At 44.8% G+C, this 21,335-nt stretch overlaps 1 long non-coding RNA gene across 5 annotated transcripts; it reads left to right on the top strand.

Annotated features, from left to right (window-relative positions):
• Nucleotides 1-14,913: 14,913 nt before the first annotated feature.
• Nucleotides 14,914-20,959, top strand: LOC123093389 (uncharacterized). Of its 5 annotated transcripts, none has more exons than XR_006445330.1 (9): nucleotides 14,914-15,586; nucleotides 15,897-15,981; nucleotides 16,960-17,086; nucleotides 17,184-17,250; nucleotides 18,061-18,142; nucleotides 18,261-18,498; nucleotides 19,200-19,371; nucleotides 20,056-20,436; nucleotides 20,688-20,959. It is a non-coding gene; the product is annotated as an uncharacterized lncRNA (long non-coding RNA). The 5 variants fall into 5 exon arrangements; XR_006445327.1 differs by having other exon boundaries at nucleotides 17,184-17,202; nucleotides 20,622-20,921; XR_006445328.1 differs by having other exon boundaries at nucleotides 18,261-18,413; nucleotides 20,622-20,921.
• The last annotated feature ends 376 nt before the right edge of the window (nucleotides 20,960-21,335 follow it).

Here is a 21,335-nt window from a genome sequence, read left to right as displayed (position 1 = left end):
GGTTGAAGTCACCACCAATTAAAAGGGGGAGGGTACATGATTCGACCTTATTAGAGAGTTCATCCAGGAATAAGGGAGAGAGGGAGTGATCCACCAGACCGTAAACAACCATCACTTCCCAAAGAGTATTAAGTTGAGGATGGAAAACAACTGTGCTTGCCCAAAAGATGCCATGGTCAAAGGTAGCAAAATCAAAGATCCACCACACTCTTGTTTTTCTTCTACCTAATAAAGACAATTTCGTTCGATCATTCGTATCAAGATAGTATAATCGTACGAAGAGCACGTCCAGCTTATTGATAACTTTTTAAAAGAAATTCAACCGCGGGACTCCCCCACCTTAATCTTGTTAGAGCATCTCTAGTAGACCCCTTAAAATCCAGCCCTTAAAAACACGTTTAAACAGCCCTTTAAAGTGTTTTTTTGGTGTGAAACTGGCAAAAAGCAAGCACCATATTACGAACTTTATCCGGAACGATACGGCAAGCAATCGTCCCGCTCCGCTGCGCTCCCCCGGCCGCGCCTCGGCCATGCCCACCCTGGCCGCCACCCGCCCCTGCCTGTCCAGCCCGGGCCATACGCGTGCATCGTCCCGCCCGCACCCGCCCCCGCTGTGCTTCGCCCCGCCCTGGCCACACCCGCCGCCGCCGCGCTCCGCCCCGAACAAATAGTTTGATTGACATATTTTGACCCATTTTAGTAACAATCTTTATCAGTTTCCTCACTTGATGTTGGTTCATGAATATCTCACTGCCTCGTACGCAGAAAGGGTCGAAGTATCACTACTGCAGGATGCTGCTAACGCGACACTGCGATCAGAGACCCTTCGATGAAACTGTGCGCGATGCAATAATCGCAAACGATGGTGTAAAAAACCATCAAAAAAGGTGCAAAATGTTTGCGATGACGGATGCATCAAACACGGTTTAGATTTTTGGTGCATGTGCAATTCAGGGCACACGGTTCTGTTCAATTAATTGTTTGCGATGAGGGTGAACAAAAGAAACGGGTTGATACATGAAGGCGTGTGTGATGTAGAGCATACAGTTCACTTGGATGAACTGTTTGCAATGAGGCGGAACAACAGAAACGGGCAGCCAGACGAAGGTGTGTCCGATATACGGCATACAGTTCACTTGGATGAACTATTTGCGTTGAGCCAAAAGAACATAAACGGTTCAATATAATAAGATGTGTGTGATACGCGGCAAACAAGTATGTAATCATAAATGTGTGCGGAGACCGATAATAACATAGACGATTGCTTGTAATAAGACGTATGTGATATGCTCTGTCTACACAACATCTATTGGCCATTGGGGGACGGGCGGTCATCCAGATACGCCATAAGGATGCGAAGAGGCATCCTATATCAGCAAGGACTAGTTGTTCCACCAGTAGCTCATGTAACAGAACTCTCAAGTTAAGTGTGCTCAGGTTGGAGTAGCCATTAGATGGGTGACTGGATGGGAAATGTGTTGATGTTAAATTAACTGATAGGATGGGTCTTTTCGATCAAATTATCGAAATGACCCATCCTCTTAGCTAATTTAACCTCGAGGTCCTTGTTTTTTATTTTTATTTTATTTTTAACATATGTTAAAGAAGGTCTACCACATTACTTTTTGAAAATATGTATATGTGGCATACAATTGATCATCCGACCTATTTGTGATGGAATAAGTCGTGTGTGTTGTGGGCAAACCCCTGCGAGTGTATAACCGTTTGTGATTGATGAATTCATCACCGACGGGTTCCCTAGTATGGTCTGTGTTCATCTCGTCATCATCTACTTCTTGTGCTAGCTCGATGTTTCTTATATGCTAAGTTTCCATTAATTGATGCTGTTTTATGAACACGCTACCGTTTCCCGCCATTTCCTCACATGTTTCCTACCACCCAGTAATATTGCGCATAAACCTAGGCGTGGCGCGATGCATGGAGGCAACAAGCGCAGCTAGTAGCACATCCACCTTTTACAAGCATGCCAACACACTAAAGCGCCGCCTCTGCCATCAACCTCGTCGACGACAAAAACCAGAAGGCGCCACCGCTCGTCGAGGCTGCGGCGCTCCCCGACAACGCGATTGATGATGCCGTGATGCGCGTCATCGCCAGGGTTGAGCAGACCCTTGGCGCATGGCGCTTCAGCACCGACAGGCTGCAGCTCGACGCACAACATGATCGATGGCGCGTCGCAGAGCAAGCTAGGCGCGTCCGTGCTGATAGGCCGTGGTTGGCCACACGGTGCGACCGTTGGAGCGCCGCAGAGCGAGAGGTGCAGCGCACCTCACAGCAAGAGCGGATCCATCGATGCTTGCCTGCTGTCGACAAGGTGTCGCAGTTGGGTATACGTCCCGTCAGTACCCCCATTCCTCGCTAGGAGTTGGCACAGGTCCTCTGCGTCGTACTTGCACCAAATGCCGGCCGTGGCACACTTGCACCGGATTTCCACCACGCCGTTCGCATGGGTCACGCCGTTCACCTTGTCCGTGGCCCACTCGATGCCAACGCGCTAGTCGGTAGGCTCGACCGCCTCCTTGGCCCAGGTGTCCACCTGGGCGCAGTAGAGGAACATGTCCGTCGCATCCTTGAGGTGGTGATCTTCAATGAAATAGCCAACTTGGAGCTCGAGATCGCACTCCAGATGTATCGTGAGCGTGTCGACCGCTTGGACGAACGCCTGCATGAGTTCAGACAGAGCCAAGAGCCACCGTAGGCAAGGGCTGTTGGTCATGGTCTCATGGACGCGTTTTATTTTGTTGAGTCATTTCGACACGGATAGCTATGTATTCACATTAATCATAGTATTGCCTTGTTTATTGCTCTGTTTCAATGTGTGTACTCTGTTTTCTGTTCTTATATGTTCTGTTTCAATGTGTTTATACACTTTCCATTCTATATATGTGGATGATAACAGATAGATTCAAACTAGTATACAAAAATAGATAGAAAATGGAATTCATAATATATATAATACTAGGAAATATGTTTGTGCTTCCAACAGGAGAACAAACCACACAAGACTTGTGTAGACATGGTTGTAATCTCAAGGAATTGATAGACTCTGCTTGACCTATGTTTATGAATCATGCACATTGCCTTTATATCCATCCAATACATGTTTGTTTCATGACCTAAAATGGTGAAATCAAACCAGAACTGTACATGGTTATGAATTAAATCATACTCTGCTCAAGCAACCTAAACCCAGCTTTGACTCAGTGGAGTGGTGAGATGCTAGGACACGGGGATCCAACATTATTGGAGGAGCACCGAGGACAATGGCCTGCTTTATGCCAGACTTCGAGTCCTCCTCATGAGTCGATGACGTTGCGATAGGCAGGCTTCTCCCTGCCAGCACGACACGTCACCTGCCTATAACTCCACCCTTGTTTTATATTTGATCTTTTAACCTATAAATTCCCTAGCTTCCACTAACTTGCATATTTTATAATGTTTTCTTATTTTATTTATGCATCTTCATTTCACCATGCCATTTATAATGCTTCACCAAATTAAAAACTATGAACTTTTTAAGAAAATCATTTGATCTTTCCTTCCATTTTATACAATTGCTTTTCCAAATTCCTTTTTGAGCTTTTCAAAAAATCAAATGCCTTTTTATACTTCAAGTTTTGTCCCCAAACTTTCCCAATCACCATTTTATTACTTTACCAAGGTCCACCAAAATTTACAACAAATTTGGACACTTCTGAAACCTTGTCCTAGTTCTAACCTATTTGAAAAAGGAAAATTTTAATCAACATGAAAGATGAATAGTACTGAAAGGCAATAACCAAGTCATGGTATTTATTAAAGAATACAAATGCCATGAGTAGTACACACCAAGATTAAATCAGTGACCTTGTATAAGCCGTTGGCAGTGCAGTAGCATCAACTCAGGGAATCATTATAGGCAGTCCAAGCTGTTCGCATTGTTTTAGACCGGAGAAATTGATTGCACAATTGCATCAGCTACAGTGCAGAATTGCCTCACGTATAACATCAATACTCTAATGTATGAACTAACGATCAACGACTGTTGAGAAAAACAAATTGGCTAACCCGATTAGGATGGATTGAATAACTGATGATCGATACGAACTGAATGGCGAAAACGAAGAGGATCCCAGATGTGACAAATATAAACATGACTCAAGATGAAAAATTAGATGAAGCCTTGCTGTTCAGTCTGTCAATGACGAGGAATCCTTTTGCTTGATGATGGCGACAATGTCCATGTCATGGATTGACCGAGAACAGTGACTTATGGGTAGAAACAAAATAGTGACGTTGCAGAGCCGGAACTAACACAGAGGACCTAGAGGAGAGTATCCTCTTGAGCACTCCCGTGAATTGGTTGTTGCAGCCGCGACGCAAGCATATCTTGATGGTGATGTTCTACGTACTGCTACATGCATGTATGTACCCGGGAGACGATGGCGGCTGTGATGAGCCGGGCTGTGTTCGATGGCGACCTCTAGGCGTCGTCCTGTCCCCCCATCCTGGTCGCCATAACCTCCCAGAAGAGCCACCAGCGCACGTCCCACCCTCCTTCATGGACGTGTACATGGTGTAGTATCTATCATGCGGAAGTAGCGTCCCGCGCAGCCATCATGCAGTCGTTGGACCACGCATAACAACTGATCTCCGACACCAGCGACGGCTTCCACAACAGCATCGCCATGTCCTTAATGATGCATCCACTTCTTCATGAAATCCACCGGAGCGTCGCTGCTCGGCCTCACTGGCCCGCTCCTTGCCAAGGCCTGTCGATCGACTCTTCTCAGCAGTCTTCTCATCAAGAGATACAAGAATCATCTAGAACTTCTATCATCAGCGCAAGGAGGGCACCTAGCCGAAGGAACTCGCCCGCACAAAGGAGGGTCGATGGGAGAGGAATAAAACTGAGACAACAACATTTTTTCCTAATCCTGGAAGGAAACAATCTTTGCTTTATATAGGCAGCTAATAAAATAATAACTTAAAAAAACAATAATGACGGTGAATCCTATGGACTCAACCCATGCTTTATTATTAGGGAGAGATTAAATGTTCATTAGTTCATCACAGAATATATATAATATCATCACATATATGTGATGATACTTAACTATTAGGTACAATGCATAAAATTGAAAACGAACAATACTAAAACTAATGATCCCTCCTGGGGCCAGTATTCCGGCAACCCCTCGCCAGCAGCTCCCTTGTGTGCGGCATCTTCCCAGAGCTGAGGTAGTAATCCGCCTCCTCCGCCTCGCAGCACTTGACGTGTCGATCTGCCTCGTGCAGGCGGACGAGCGCAAACGATCTTTCCATTTCGTTGGGCGCCCACCGGAGCTCCTCGTCGGTGGCACGCTGGAACTTCTCGGCCCAGCTCCACGCAGTGACGAGGCGCCTAGCGCCTTTGGCCTTCCTCGCCAGGTACCCGTCTTCATACCTCATCCGCATGACGACGCGCCTGCCCCCAAAGCTCCGTCGCCTCCTTTTTCCAGGCGGCATCACAGGCTTCATAGGCCGCTCGGTACCTGGCATCCTCCTCCGCCATCTCCTTCTTGAAAGCCACTTGCCTGGCTTTCTCAGCCGGCGGCAGCGACTTCCGAAGACAGATATCATACTGGCCCAAAACCAATCCAAAGTTGGGTTCCGGCGAAAACTCGTCCGGCGGTGCGTAGGTGTCCTTATCGCTTCTCTTCGAGTGAGCGTCCTCGGGGGCGGCGACTCCTTGTAGGTGCGTGGACAGACCAGCGGTGCCATGACAGAGATTTGAGAGAGAGAGAGAGAGAGAGAGAGATATGGCGAGCAAGAGGAGGAACTAGATGAGAATGCAAGCGGGACGATGTGAGCAAGGTAGTATTTATTAGCGGCCGGAATCTAGATCGACGGGAATAATACACCGGTCGCCAGAATTTATGAGTACTGTAGTGTGAATTACACATGATTCCCGCAGCAAAATCCGTGTGTGAACATAATAGGTGACGGTTCCCAATGTAGAACAGTGTATGATTAATAAAGCCCGCCACTCACCTTCCAAACCTTGAGGCGCGAAATAGAGTGCCAATCGTGTGAGGCCGGTTGTCTTGCCAGATTTTACATTTTCTTTTTTGAACACCATATTTTTACATCGTCTGATAATTTTTTAACTCGCATACAAGTACACAAATATGATTTTTCAAACCGTTGTGGTTAGCCATTGCATGTAGATGTAGTTCAAATTTGAATTACGGTCATTAAATGGCTAGAAAATCACTCAAATGTCTTCAAAAGGTCAAATGACCCTTGGAATTTTCCAATTTTTCACACGATAGTTGTATTAGTGCATGTTACACGTAGAAATTATTTGAAAGGACGTAAGAGGAAGCTATCTCCCGTTCGTCATCAAACATGCATTGTTCCCTCTCGGAACCACGAGCCTTCTAGTGAGTTGCTCTGGTTTGTGAGGGGTGTGTGTCCAAACTGTCGTTAAACAGGCCAATTTTTTTACCACATCAACTTGGTGGCATGACATTACATCAAGCAAGATTTCATGTTTTTCTGATCATTATTAATTTTTTGGAGTTAAAATGTCATGGCACTCCGTGCATGTAGTGTCCATGCCGTGAGACCAATATATTTGAAAATTCCTTCTAATTTGCTGCACATGGAATTAATTCGCACGCAAGTACACAAATATGATTTTTTAAACCGTTATGGTTAGCCGTTGCATGTACATATAGTTCTAATGTGAATTACGGTCATTAAATGGCTAGAAAATCACTTAAATGTCTTCAAAAAGTCAACTGACCCCTGAAATTTTCCACATTTTCACATGACAGTTGTATTAGTGCACGTTACAAGTTGAAAAAAATTGAATAGTTTAAGAGGAAGCTATCTCTCGTTCGTCATCAAACATGCATTGTTCCCTCTCGGAACCACGAGCCTTCTAGTGAGTTGCTCCGGTTTGTGAGGGTTGTGTGTCCAAACTTTCGTCAAACATGCCAAAAAATTTACCACATCATTTTGGTGGCATGACATTACATCAATTAGGGTTTCATGTATTTCTGATCTTTTTTTACTTTTGGAATTTAAATGCCATGTCACTCCATGATTAATTGTGTCATAGCCGTTAGACCAATATGTTTGAAAATTCCTTTGAATTTACTGACATGGAATTAAATCGCACATAAGTACAAAAAATATGACTTTTCAAACCATTATGGTTAGTTGTTGCATGTCCATGTAGTTCAAATTTCAATTATGGTCATTAAATGGCTAGAAAATCACATAATGTCTTAAAAGGTCAAATGACCCTTGAAATTTTCCAAAATTTAACATGGCAGTTGTATTAGTACTACAATTTTTCTTGTAAATTTAAAACACCATCCGTTGCCACTTTACTCCAAATTCGTCTTTCATAGCTAATAAAAAATATCTACAACATCACACATAGTTGTTTTTTAGAAATCATTTGCGATGAAAATTTCTAGGTCTATTTAAGTCTTCCTCCTTAAGCTTCGCCGGCTCGTCTACTCCAGTGTCGGCAACCCCCGAATCCACAAATCCCGATCCCCATTTCCGCACCCCCTTCTTGCAAAGATGACACCATGGAAATGCTTTGTGAAGGCCCGTACGATGGCCGCGTCCCCCCGAGCGCCGCCGCCTGCGTCGAGAGCGCGGCCGCCTACGCCGAGAGTGCCGCCACATCTGCATTGAGCAAGGCCCCTTCTGCCGAGAGGGCGTCTGCGGCAACCGACATGGCAGCTGCAGCAGCCAAGACAGCTGCAGCTGCTGCTGCGACGGTGGCTGCAAACGCCGAGAGCGCTCGAGCTGACGTCTATGTCGCCGATGTCGCCCTGGCCCGGGTCGAGGCCATCCACGACAAGATATTCCAGGCCACCTCGAAAACCAACATGCCACATGTTGGGGATATAACTATTGGTATGACCCGCCCAGGAGGGGTCGGGTTGTACCTACGGTGACTCTTCGTATGAAGCCCATAAGGCATTGAAGATGGCGGTTTAGTTAAGGGGCCAAGGCCCAAAGGCGACTTAAGGCCTATAGAGATAGACCGCCATATATGTAAGACTTTTATTATAAGGCATGTAAGGTAGTCACCGAGCCGAACACATCGTCTATGAGCTGGCCGGGACTTCGTGAGCCACTGGGCGTCGACCTATGTATATAAAGGGATGACCTGGCGATGGTTCAGGGCAAGAAACAAGAGATCGAAAGCTAGGTCAAGCGGATTCGCTCCCTGGTAATCGAGACATAAGCAATACCACCCAAAACTGGATCGTAGGCTTTTACCTTCACCGCAAGGGGCCGAACCAGTATAAACTCCCATGTCCTTTATCACGTTTAACCCCTTTAAGCTTCCTAGTTGCGATGGCTCCACGACTAAGTCCTTCTGCTTGGACATCTGTCATGATCTTTCCACGACAGTTCGCACCCACCGTGGCGCCAGCACACGGTGGATTTGAGTTCTTAAAGGGTAGCTTCGAAGGGCTCAAGGGATACGTTGTGGGCCGGATGACCAAGAGTCGTCGCGGCAAGCTCTACATCTGACATGGGCTGGGGTCCCGACGCCGGTTCAATTGAGTACCGGTACTGGGTCCCCTTCGGCGGAATTCACGTCTTCATCGGCAAGATCGGCGAGCCGGGCCCTGAGCCGGACATCTACACCGACATCATAGAGACGGCTCAGCGTGCGAGATCCGCCCGGGCTCAGCCCGCCGTGAAGCGTGCCTTCGTGGGATGCATGCATGGAGGGGAATTTTTGAAGGATCTATGTCTGGCGGTGAGACGGCCATCTGCTCTGATGGTGAGTCGTCCATGGGTGAGACAGATTCGTTGTATCAACTGCAAGATGGCGGGCTATTTCGATAGCGTCAGTATTCCGGACCCCTTTGAGTCGTCGAACAGAGCCAGGATCTTCATGGCTGGTACCCAACCTGGGCTAAATTCTTCAACTGCAGCAGCGATGACTTCCACTACAAGAAATATGTCAACTAGTGACCTTCTGTTAGTGACCCTGGAAGAATTGGTCATAGATCTATGACCATTTGAGACCAATTGGTCAAAAGCTATTCGGGGGGCTCCAAACCCTAAACCATTGCGACCATTTTGGTCAGAAAGGTCACAATTTCCTTACACGAAATGGTCATAAAGCAAATAGTGCTGGTCCGCTGCCTTATTTCTAGTTGTTAACGGCCAATATAGATGGTCATAGCCTTGTAGATTGTGGTGGGTTGTGATGACTAGGCGCCATCTCATCAGTTTTGCCTATGTGTCATGTCCATGTGTCAATTTTTGCCCTAGGTTGTGAAGCAACCTATATTTCTGTTATTCCAAAAATTCCCAAAAAATTCTCATAAATTGTTTGGATCATATCTTCATCAAATATGTCAAAAACCTTCCTTGCCTAGTTCCAAAATAACTCAACAATATTCATTTTCCTATTCTGTTCAGAGCAGCACTTTGTGAAGGAAGTGTTATTTATATATTCTTGATTTCCCTACAAATTTGTGAAGACATTCTTCTTAGTATATGATCACCCTCAGCCAAAACTCACGCCCATTGGCCATTTGCATTTCCCGTACCGCTAATCAAACACTTGGCTGCTAATTCATGTTTGAGCATAGTTCGGTCTCCTCATGAGAATCTTATGTTATAATTTTTTTCCTAGCACCTACCTGGGGAGTGCCCAACCCACTAGACATACCTAGGCCGCCCAGAACGCACGGCAATGCCACGGTCATGCAGTGACCACGCGGCGGCATGCGAGCGTATGCGCTCTAGAGTTGGGGCCCTCGACCACCATCCAAACCTCGATGTCTCGCCATCAAATAATGTATTCCTGATTAAATAGATACTTATTTACCTAGAAATGATTTTGGAAGAAATAAAGAGCAAACTATGAGGCACCTGCAGTTCAAATTTGACCCGCTTCCAGCTGAATCGACGAGAATTTGTCTTTTTCACCAGAGGTGGATCAAAACTTTTGAAACCCAACCATTTTGTCAATTGTGCATTAAATATGACCTAGTATTTTATAAATTTGATTAGGTCCAATTTTGCAACAAATATATGGTAGGTCCTTTACAACAAAAACTCATTTCGGGCACTCGGAAAATGGAAAATGTATTTTCCGTGAAAAGAAAATGAAAACTCCCTTAGGCAACATTGTTTCGAATTCCAAGATGCACCCTTGTGCACAATATGAGATCATTTGAACAAACTATACCATGAATGTGGCCATAAGATTGATCATTTGGCTTGAAAGCCATCAATCTTCACGCATGATAGCTCATTTCTGAGAACACTTTTTTAAAATAATTATCATATTACAAGTTTATTATTTTTCCTGGAAACTTGGTCACATATAATGATACAATGCGAAGGTTTTCCAATTTTTTGATTTGTTTTGAATTTTTTATGCCCATTTGAAAATGCGGTCAAAACAGCGGGCTTGACCGTTCCTAGCTAGTGGTTGAATCTTGGAATTTTTTTGGTGTTTCTCTGATTAAATAGATACTTATTTACCTAGAAATGATTTTTGGAAAAAATAAAGAGCAAACTATGAGGCACCTGCAGTTCAAATTTGACCCGCTTCCAACTGAATCGACAGGAATTTGTCTTTTTCACCAGAGGTGGATCAAAACTTTTGACACCCAACCATTTTGTCAATTGTGCATTAAATATGTCCTAGTATTTTATAAAATTGATTAGGTCCAATTTTGCAACAAATATATGGTAGGTCCTTCACAAAAAAACTCATTTCGGGCAGTCAAAAAATGGAAAATATATTTTCCGTGAAAAGAAAATGAAAACTCCCTTTGGCAACATTGCTTAGAATTCCAAGAAGCACCCTTGTGCACAATATGAGATCATTTGAACAAACTATACCATGAATGTGGCCATAAGATTGATCATTTGGCTTGAAAGCCGTGAAACTTCACACATGATAGCTCATTCCTGAGAACACTTTTGAAAAATAATTACCGTATTACAAGTTTATTATTTTTCCTGGAAACTTGGTCACATATAATGACACAATGCGAAGGTTTTCCAATTTTTTGATTTTTTTGAATTTTTTATGCCTGTTTCAAAATGCGGTCAAAACAGCGGGGTTGAACGTTCCTAGCTAGTGGTTGAATCTTGGATTTTTTTGGCGTTTCTCTGATTAAATAGATACTTATGTACCTAGAAATGATTTTTGGAAAAAATAAAGAGCAAACTATGAGGCACCTTCAGTTCAAATTTGACCCGCTTCCAGCTGAATCGACGGGAATTTGTCTTTTTCACCAGATGTGGATCAAAACTTTTGACACCCAACCATTTTGTCAATTGTATATTAAATATGTACTAGTATTTTATAAAATTGATTTGGTCCAATTTTGCAACAAATATATGGTAGGTCCTTCACAAAAAAACTCATTTCGGGCACTCGGAAAATGGAAAATGTATTTTCCGTGAAAAGAAAATGAAAACTCCCTTTGGCAACATTGTTTGGAATTCCAAGATGCACCACTACTAGGGAAAAGCCTATACACAGAATCTTATCAGCAGCGCGCTTTAAAATAAGGCGCTGCTGCTAATAGCAGTAGCGTGCTCAGGAGTAACTCGCTGCTGAAACCAATATAGCAGTAGCTCGCCCGCTCAAAGACGTGCTACTGCTATAATTCCCACGAGGCCGCCACGAGGCTAGTTATAGCAGCAACGCGTTATAATGACGGGCGCTACTGCTATGTAGCATAGTAGCAGCGCATTTCTGCAATAAGCGCTACTGCTATATTTACTACAAAAATTTAGCCCCATCTCCTCTATCCTATCCACTCACACAGTCACACGCTAGCTCACTGGATCCCCTCTCAATCCCCCACGCCGGTCCACCCCCGTCGCCCCTCCTCCGTCCGCGCCGCCGTCACCTCCTCCTCCTTGCTGGACTCGGTACCGGCCTCCTCCTCCATCCTCCCTCTCCACTCGCCGCTGGCCGGCCCCTCCTTGCTCCGCCTTCCTCCTCCGTCCTCCCTCCACTGGCCGCGCCGGCCGGCCCCTCCTCGCTCTGCCTTCCTCCTCCATCCTACTCTCTTCTCCCTCCTCGAGTCGCCCCTCCTTCTCCCTCCTGCCCGCTACATTTTGATTTAGTAGCTAGGCTAGTTCATATGCAACATTTTGATTTAGTTGATATGATTTAGTTGATTTAGTAGGCTAGTTGATTTAGTTGACTTAGAATATTTTGATTTAGTTGATTTAATAGGCTAGTTCATTTAGTTGATTTAGTTGACTTAGAACATGATTTAGTTGATTTAATAGGCTAGTTCATTTAGTTGATTTAGTTGACTTAGAACATTTTGATTTAGTTGATCGTTAATCCTTTGCTCATATTGCTTTAGGAAAAATGGCGCCACCACCACCACCACTATGTCGATTGTGCAAGTCAAGATGCGCCAGCAGCCTTGCAACTGGCAAGCTGTTCGGCATCTACTTCCAGCCGAGTTTTCATCATGCGGCGGTAAGAAATTAGATGAAATGTAATAATTATTTTGTTTTTAGTGTTGGCATTACTGCATTGTGTCATTTTTCTTATTTTACCCAGATCATCCCATGCAATGTGAGGTTGAAATTCAAGAAGCTGACAGGAGACACTGTGACATTTGAGGCTTCTGGGGGGCTGTACACTATGGAGGTCGAGAAAGGACGCAATATGTCGCAGATTGGAGGTGATGGATGGGCCCGTTTTGTCGCTCGCATGCGTCTTACTGGTGGTGAGTTGATCAGCTTCTCCTTCCGAGCAGAAAGACCCAATCTAGCTGTCATTTATCTCAACCTGGTGGAAGATGATGAAGATGACGAAGATGATGAAGATGATGAAGATAATGAGGACCCACTCGATGAAGATGATGATGACCCACTTCATGAAGCCATCGTAGCTCAAAGAACAAGGCTGAGTGAGGAGGAGGTGTCCAACCCGTGGGACATAATTCCGCCACGTGCTGACTTTGTCGGGGTGCCATTCGTGACTCGCTTGACAAATACCATGGTTGATCGACATGATATGGTATGTTATACTTACAAATGCAAATTATCCGATGAATTACTTAGTTTACAGTCCAATGATATGGTATGTTGTGTGGAATCTAGTCAATGATATGTTTTAGTGTAGAGTTTGATCACATGCTTATTAGTGTAGAATCTAACGAAACTATTAATAGTGTAGATAATCCATATGTACTTATTTGCGAGGCTATTTATTAATTGATATGTTTTTCTTATTCAGAAATTGGCAAAGAGCATATCTGTGAGTTATGGTATCGAGCCTAATGAAGAAGGCTCGGCTGGACTACGCCTTACTGCAAGGGGCTCCGTCACAACCTGTACTTACCGCGTGGACACGGACGGTCGCACACACTTAAACTCGGTTGGGTGGAAGAAATTCCTTGATGGCAAGAATCTTCGTGTTGGACAGGCCATCCTAAATACTATCAAGAACACCAACCGCCCAGGCTTAAGGATGATGATTGTCTTCGATATCATCTAGAACTACATATGTGTGTGTGGCTATATCATCTAGAACTACATATGTGTGTGTGGCTATATCATCTAGAACTACATATGATGATCGTCGTCGATATCATCTAGAACTACATATGATGATGACCGTTGATATGACCTTGTACTGCTTGAGGATGCATGTTGACTATGCATGAAATTGTTATCTAGTACTCCCTTCGTTCCAAATTACTCGTCGTGGTTTGAACTAAAACCACGACGAGTAATTTGGAACGAAGGGAGTACTACCTAGTAATGGTTTATGAATTTGATATCTACTAGCAGTACCTAGTATCTAGTATCTGAAAGGGAAACTGAAAGGGAAAGGGGTAATGGGAAAATGATGAAAGATATAGCAGTAGCAAGGGATGGCGAAATCACAACAGCTAGGTAATAGTAGCACGTTCTTAAAAAGCACTGCTGATATCGTAAACAGTAGTAGCGCGGGTAAGGGCCGCGCTACTACTATGAGTTAGCTGTAGCGCCTTATTAGTAGCGCGTCCACCCGCGCTGCTGCTAGCCTCAAAACCTACGCTACTACTAGGGTTTTCCCTAGTAGTGCACCCTTGTGCACAATCTGAGATCATTTGAACAAACTATACCATGAATATGGCCATAAGATTGATCATTTGGCTTGAAAGCCATGAATCTTCACACATGATAGCTCATTCCTGAGAACACTTTTGAAAAATAATTACCGCGTTGCAAGTTTATTATTTTTTCTGGAAACTTGGTCACATATAATGACACAATGCGAAGGTTTTCCAATTTTTTGTTTTTTTTGAATTTTTTATGCCCGTTTCAAAATGCGGTCAAAACAGTGGGGTTGACCGTTCCTAGCTAGTGGTTGAATCTTGGAATTTTTTGGTGTTTCTCTGATTAAATAGATACTTATGTACCTAGAAATAATTTTTGGAAAAAATAAAGAGCAAACTATGAGGCAGCTGCAGTTCAAATTTGACCCGCTTTCAGCTGAACCGGCGGAAATTTGTCTTTTTCACGAGAGGTGGATCAAAGCTTTTGACACCCAACCATTTGGTCAATTGTATATTAAATATGGACTAGTATTTTATAAAATTGATTTGGTCCAATTTTGCAACAAATATTTGGTAGGTTCTTCACAAAAAAATCATTTTTGCCACTCGAAAAATGATTAAAAATAGCTACAAAGATCAGAAATGCATACAAATTGAAAACTATTTTAAGTCACTGATTTTCCGAACCAATCAGAACTCTTCTCACGGATTGATGACATGGCGTCCATCCATCCATCCATCCATCTCTCCATCCCACATCCATCCATGCATCTTTCTACAGAAAAAAAGAAAATAAATGAAAAGATACCCCCAAACCCTAGCTCAGATCGATCCCCTCCCCATATCCCCCACCCGCAGCCCCACCAACCAAACCCTAACTCCTCCCATCGCACTCCTCCTTCCTCATCTCCTCGCCGCCGCCACCTCCTCCGTGTCCCGCCACCTCCTCCTCTTCGTCGAACCACCAGCTCCTCCTTCCTCAACGCGTCCCACAGCGGTGCCCACCGCGTCGCCTGCCGGCCGCCCTCGCGGGTGGCTGCGTCCGCCAGCTCCACCGGCGACCTGCTACCCCATCGCTGGCCTCTCCCACACCCCTCTCTAACCCTAGATTCCCATCACTGGCGGAGGCACCTTCCTTCCCTCATGCTGCACCTGAAGCTCCCTCCCGCTCCCAGCTTTTCTTCCTGCTCTGCCGCCGCTAGGGTTTCGTCTCCCCGATCCCCATTCCCCGAAGGTCGGATCCAGCAGAAGAAGTGATGGTGGCCGCGGGAGATCCTCTCCAAGGTTCGAGCCAAGGCCGCTGATGGAGCTGCAGCTGCCAGAGGAGCCGACTCGTCGGATGCGGCCCCCGCCCCCGCCAAGGACCTCAAGATCTGGGATGCGCGTCGGATGTGCTTCCCCAACGCCGACGCCGACGCCGTAAGGTGAGCCCTGTACTGTACAATTGGCGGGAGGCATCGTGGACTTGCCGGGGCGAGAGAACGACCCCTACATCGTCTCTCCCAATGTTTAAGGTAAAATTTCATCAAAGTATCAAGGTTGTCACTCGTTTCAAGACCATATCATGTCTGCTTCTTCTTTTTTGTCCTGGTTTTGGTAGGTTTCTTGATTAATCGTAGGGACTATGAAATGAACCTGGATCTAAAGAAGCTTGTGATGCTGCCATATGAAAATTTATCATGGGACCCTGCTTATCAATTATAGAAGAGAATTGTTTATCATGCAAGCATTACTTACTAGAATAAACATAGAGACATGATTCATATAACCTTCTTCGCCAATTTTTTTGTTGAGAATTGATTAATGTAAATCTCCTAATCTCAGGGTCGTCCCAACTGTTCAAGGAACTGCATATTTGGTGTGGATATAGCTACCGCTCGTGCGACATGTGTTTAGCATGCTCTCTTGTGTAAGCAACGTTGGTTCCTCTGCATAATTAGTTGATAACAATGAGTTGAGGTCGCTCACTTCAGCTGTTTTCGTCTAGTAATGTATATGCAAAAGGTGCACCTACTTTTCTATTGTTATCCTTAGAATCAAGAAGAATTAATTAAACGGCAAACATACACTTTAGCAGTCAGTCAGCAATCAGCATACATACACGCTCCTAGGAAGCCACGGCCATACAATTTCAGTGTTTATGTGTCTGTGGGGTGCCTAGCTATCTAGCGTTTTTCCACGTAGCTAGAGAAAGGAAGGCGGTTAGTGGAATGACGGTGTTGTTGTGGTTAGGAGTAGTACAACAATTAGTTAAGCTGTGGCCGACGAAATATGGGTGCGTCGCCTTAGCTTGTACCTAATGCTCCTAGCAGCTCTTCTAATTTTACGCCTGAAGATTTAAAGGGCTAATCAATTTCAGCAAGAATTGCATCGTCTACTTGTCTGTGTGTGATCACGGCCATCGTTGGTTCTATATTTTCGTTGATGGAGTAGATGAATTAGTTGTATAGTTGTAGATGATGAGTAGATGATGTGTCCATTTTGTGGTTTGGAAACAAAATTACTAAGCAAGGTGAAGCCCTGAGCTTGACTTCATCACTGTGCTCTATGTATATTTATTTACTGCTATAACATGGATATATATATTAAGCTTTAATGTTAGTTGTAGCATTAGCACATCCATATATGCAAGAAAAGGGTTCAGACAGAACTATGCTTGCTAGTACTATCTCTCTAAAACATGTGCAATTTTAATCCCAACAATCCAACCTGGTAGTGGCAGATTTTGCCTTGTTAGAGTTGTATTGTGATTTAATTTAGTGCTAGATGGTTTTAGATTTCTTTGTTAACTTGAGCAGGAAAACTAAGTAAGATGCGTATTTGACACATGGTATCGGCAGGGACAGAATGGCTTCTGATGTGTTGTGCTTATGTATTATGCTTGCAGCTGCTGACCTCTTCCTGGGCTTCTCAACCAGCTTTGAGCAGGTCTACGCACTGGCCCCTCCGGCCAGGTCTACCTCGACAAGTGCTACATTACCTATAGCTACTACCCCACGGCGGCAGCCTCGGAGGTACCTCCCCTTCTTCCTTGCTTCGCAAATTTGTGCCTACAATACCTGCACCCTGATGTCGATTGCTGATGCGTGCTTGATTCCCTTCCCCTTGCAGCTGCAGCTCACCCACGAAGGTCTCTCCCTCCTCTCTTGTGCAAGATGCTCCCATTGGTTTTGTTTAGGTTGTGCTCCATTGCTTGCTGTTTATGGATTGTTAGGTTTAGGTGGTGCTCCATCTCGTGTGTTCTCAATGACCAGAGCACATTAGCTGATGTATTTTGTACCAATATCATTCTCTTTCAGTCTATCACACGTGTTTTGTACCAATATCATGATTATGCACCAAACATATTACCGTTAGTGGTTCATTCTATTTGATATCATCAACTTTATTATCACCTTCCATAAGGACGATCTATACTTCATTGTTTACAGAGATAACCTAGTAAGAAAACAACACTTCATCTCAGACTCAACTGACCATTGTTATGTTCTATTGCATGGTTTTGTAAATAGCATCTAAGATGAATCACATAGTGCATGGTTGCTTGTGATGAATCCTGTTGTGGAAGTCAACATTGGTTTCATCAATTGTGTTTGCTAGACGCCCTGGTCCGTAATATGCGAGTAATTAATTTAGTTCCTGTGCATCACATAGTCCTAGTGTTATTGTGGCATATAATGGGTCCTTTTATTAACTGAAACCAATGCAGCTCTGTAATCTGAAAGTTAATTCCGTTCAGTTTGGGTGAATCATATTATCTATAACGTGAAACTTGGCACAACTCTGTACAATGATGTGCACTTTGCCCTGCAAAATTAAATGATGTGCCTTTGCTAACAATCATGTCTCTTCCATCGTACAATCAGTGTTGAATTAAATACTTGCTAGCGATGGCTAACCTGTGACTGGTCCTTTTGATTGATTTGTGCTCCTGAATGTGTTTTCTTCTGTTTCTAAATGTGTTTCTTTGATTGTTTGGGGGATTCAGACAAGAAGAACGAGAACAAGGAAGTGGCCGTCAATGACTTCCTGCCTTCAGAAGATGCCTATGAGGCCATCCAACACTCCATGTCAGTCCCCATTCCCCCTCGACTAGCAACATATGAGTTTCTAGATTCACCATGTCAAAACATGAGCAATTAGGAACAAATTTTTTGATTGATGCTTGCTGCTTACTGTTACCGGCAGGGATCAGGGGTGAGGGAAGGCATGGAGGAGGCGTTCAACATGTACCGGCAGTCAGTGATCAGCGTGGCCCTCATCGAGACGCTAGACAAGATGATGGCCAGTGACATGCACAGCCCCGAGCTCGCCATGGCCGTCGTCGTGCAGTGCGACAAGGTCGCCCCTTCCCTTCCCTTCCACATGCTACCACTTCACTGCTTCCTCTCCCAAACTCATCGATCAACAACGAGCATCTATCTAGGTGGTGTTTTGATCCTCGTAATTGTTGTTGTTGTTGTTTCAGTCCATCTGCCATGCGCTGGACAAGCATGTCGCTTAATCATAAAGTAAATTGCTCGGTGCAGTTATTTTCTCTTAAGATTTTTGCAGTGTATGTCATCTAAATAAAACTGCAGGCAGTGATCTTCTTGTATTAGTACATATGTCTGCATTGCATGTTGTTTTTGTGAAAATATGATGATTACTTCCTATGTACTGCATATTGTGTAATGGAGTTTGCTGTTATTGTGTTTGTGAAACTGCGGCTTCCCACACCCTGCTTTTCCTGGTCTCTGTGTACCCTGCCTGCACACGGTCTATTTGTGATTTGTTCTAGGAAGTATCTGTTCATGAGAAATAAGCTCTCCAGGATTCATTGGACCAACAACTACTTGTTCTAGCATGTTTATTTCAAGCAATTTGTGATTCATACTGTTTGATGAACCAGTACCTGTGTCGGGAGACTAGCAGGGAACTTGCAAACTTCGGTTTTCTCACCAGTGGTCACTTATCCTGTTGTTCATGTCCATACAGCATTTGTCCTGGTTCTATGTTACAACTGCTGCAAACAATTTATTAATGTGGGATGTGGCTCTATGTCCAGTTCTGTTTCTCTTATAAAGAAATCCCCTATGCCTCTTGTGTGCAGCAAGTTGATTGTTTTGTTTATGTATTATTGTGCAGATTGGCCAAGTGTTCGTTGATCTACAAGCCGGTTTAAGATCTGGGATTGGCCGGTCGAATTCAACACGGAGCTGAGTGTATGTCGAAACATTTCATCCATCAAGCGCCGCCTCGCCGCCTCCGGCCACCCCGATGACGCCCTCGCCTTCACCAACCTCCACTACTCCATGAGGTACGCATGCATTTCTGTTGCTATTGCTAGCACTTTGTTACTGATGTATTCATTTGACAAATGAACCTAGAAGCATCAAAGTCCAGAATATCCACACCAAAATGCAGTGGCATGCTGAACCCTTCCTTAATTAATTCCCATTGAGCAAAGATATTGAACTATGATGATTTGGTTGCAATATTGCATTGCTGGTGTTTTATGCCATATTCATCATGTCCTGCTCACATGCCTTATGATTGAGTAACTTTGATTGTATTTCTACCACTGCCCTATCTCAGTAAATTGTTTGTTTTTTCAATGGCTAAAGTACTATCTCCTGGAACTATATCTGCCTCCATATGTTCTTGCCAGCATTAAATATTGCAAGTACAAGTGAGAAATGCAGAATTGTGATATTGTGCTGGGAGCACTCTTGCTACAGTCATCAGTTAGATTTTAGCTTTGCATCTTTCCAAGTTTAACTGTTGGTTTACATTGAAACTGTTAAGCAAGTATCAAATTGAGTGCATAGTGTGCAATTTGTCTTTAGTAATCTAGTAGCACATAAGCATCAGACCATATGTTTTCTTACAAGCAAACTATATTGATGGTTCCAAGATAAGTTAAAATATACTAGTGCTACCTTGATTTTTATACTGCTTGCCATTTATTTCTTCGTTTGATGTTTTATATGCTTCATTTTAGGCTGGGTGCGTGCGCATGGCGGCGGGTCTGCTGTGGTGCGTGCGGTGGTGGCGCGGCTGGGCTCGAGGAGCTGCGATGCGGCAGGGAGGGAGCTGCTTCCTCTTGTCCTGCTTCGTGTCCCTGAGGTGGTTAGCTGTGCAGGGGGCGGGCGAGGAGGGTGCTGCTGCGGGAAGAAGAGGAGGAAGAAGGCGGCGGCGGATTTGGACTGCGTACGAGTCAGGCTGCGACGGGGAGCTGCTGCTGTTGGTGCTACTGAACAAAGGAGGAACTACAGCTGCTGCTACCTTGTGCTGTTCCTGGAAGCTTGCCGAGCTACTGCTCCTTGTGTGGCTGCTTCTTGTTTCTACGGCACAGAAAGAAAGAGGTGCAGCGTGCTGAAAAGTAAGACCCTGGGCTGGACTGCTTTACAGAGTATTTTTTTCGGTGGACTTGCTGTTGTGAGCTTGGTGTTGTGGTGGTGGTTATTACTGTTACATGTTACATGTAGAGATGCTTCATGATTTAGTCCCTAGCTGCTTTCTATATTTGTTTTCATTTTGTTTCTAACTCTTTTTGTTTATTGTTAGATGCCTTCGTTCAGCCTGTACGAACATATCCAGAAATGATGTTTCCTCTCATTTATGAAGCTCCAGCCTGAAAGTGAATGTCGGTGTACTAGGGTAGGGGTCCCCTAGTATCCCGAACTTGTGCACGGGCGGTTGCAGCACCCCGCGGCAAGGCTTGCCGGGTAACCGCCAAGGTCCTCCATGGTTCTTGTGGAGCCATTCAAGAACAAAGTATTCACGCCAAGGAGACAAGGCACCGGCAAGAGGAGCTTGCCGGGAAGGCCAACCAAGGCATCTCAAGGAACTTGCCGCGACGCGCCACGCGTCCCGGCAAGGCCCGGCGAGTGACAAGCTTCCGGGCGCGACAAGGCAACGACCGCGGCAAGGCGCTTGCCGCGGCACACTACCACCCTGTACCTACTCTCCAGCGCATCCACCAACGTGTCGCCCTGGGGCCTTTCCAGGCGCGCGTGGCGAGAGCCTGTGTAGCCAGCGGTGCGTGGTGGCAAGCGGCGCTGACAAGATTGCCATCGTGACAAGCAGTGGCACCCCTGACAGTCCCTTTCTGCACTGTTTGGGCGACGTAGACGGGCATTTAATGCCATTGTCCCCTGCCGTCAGGGTTAGGTAGGATACACTGTATAGGTAGTTGTACTAACCGCAACTCCTTTTCCATTTTTACCCTTGTCTGCGTTGCCACCTGTCGGTGACCCCTTGAGCATATAAAAGGAGGCC

This window comes from Triticum aestivum, chromosome 4B (assembly GCF_018294505.1).
Source record: "Triticum aestivum cultivar Chinese Spring chromosome 4B, IWGSC CS RefSeq v2.1, whole genome shotgun sequence".
In the NCBI taxonomy this organism is placed as follows: domain Eukaryota; kingdom Viridiplantae; phylum Streptophyta; class Magnoliopsida; order Poales; family Poaceae; genus Triticum; species Triticum aestivum.
This window is presented reverse-complemented; position numbering and strand designations above follow the sequence as displayed.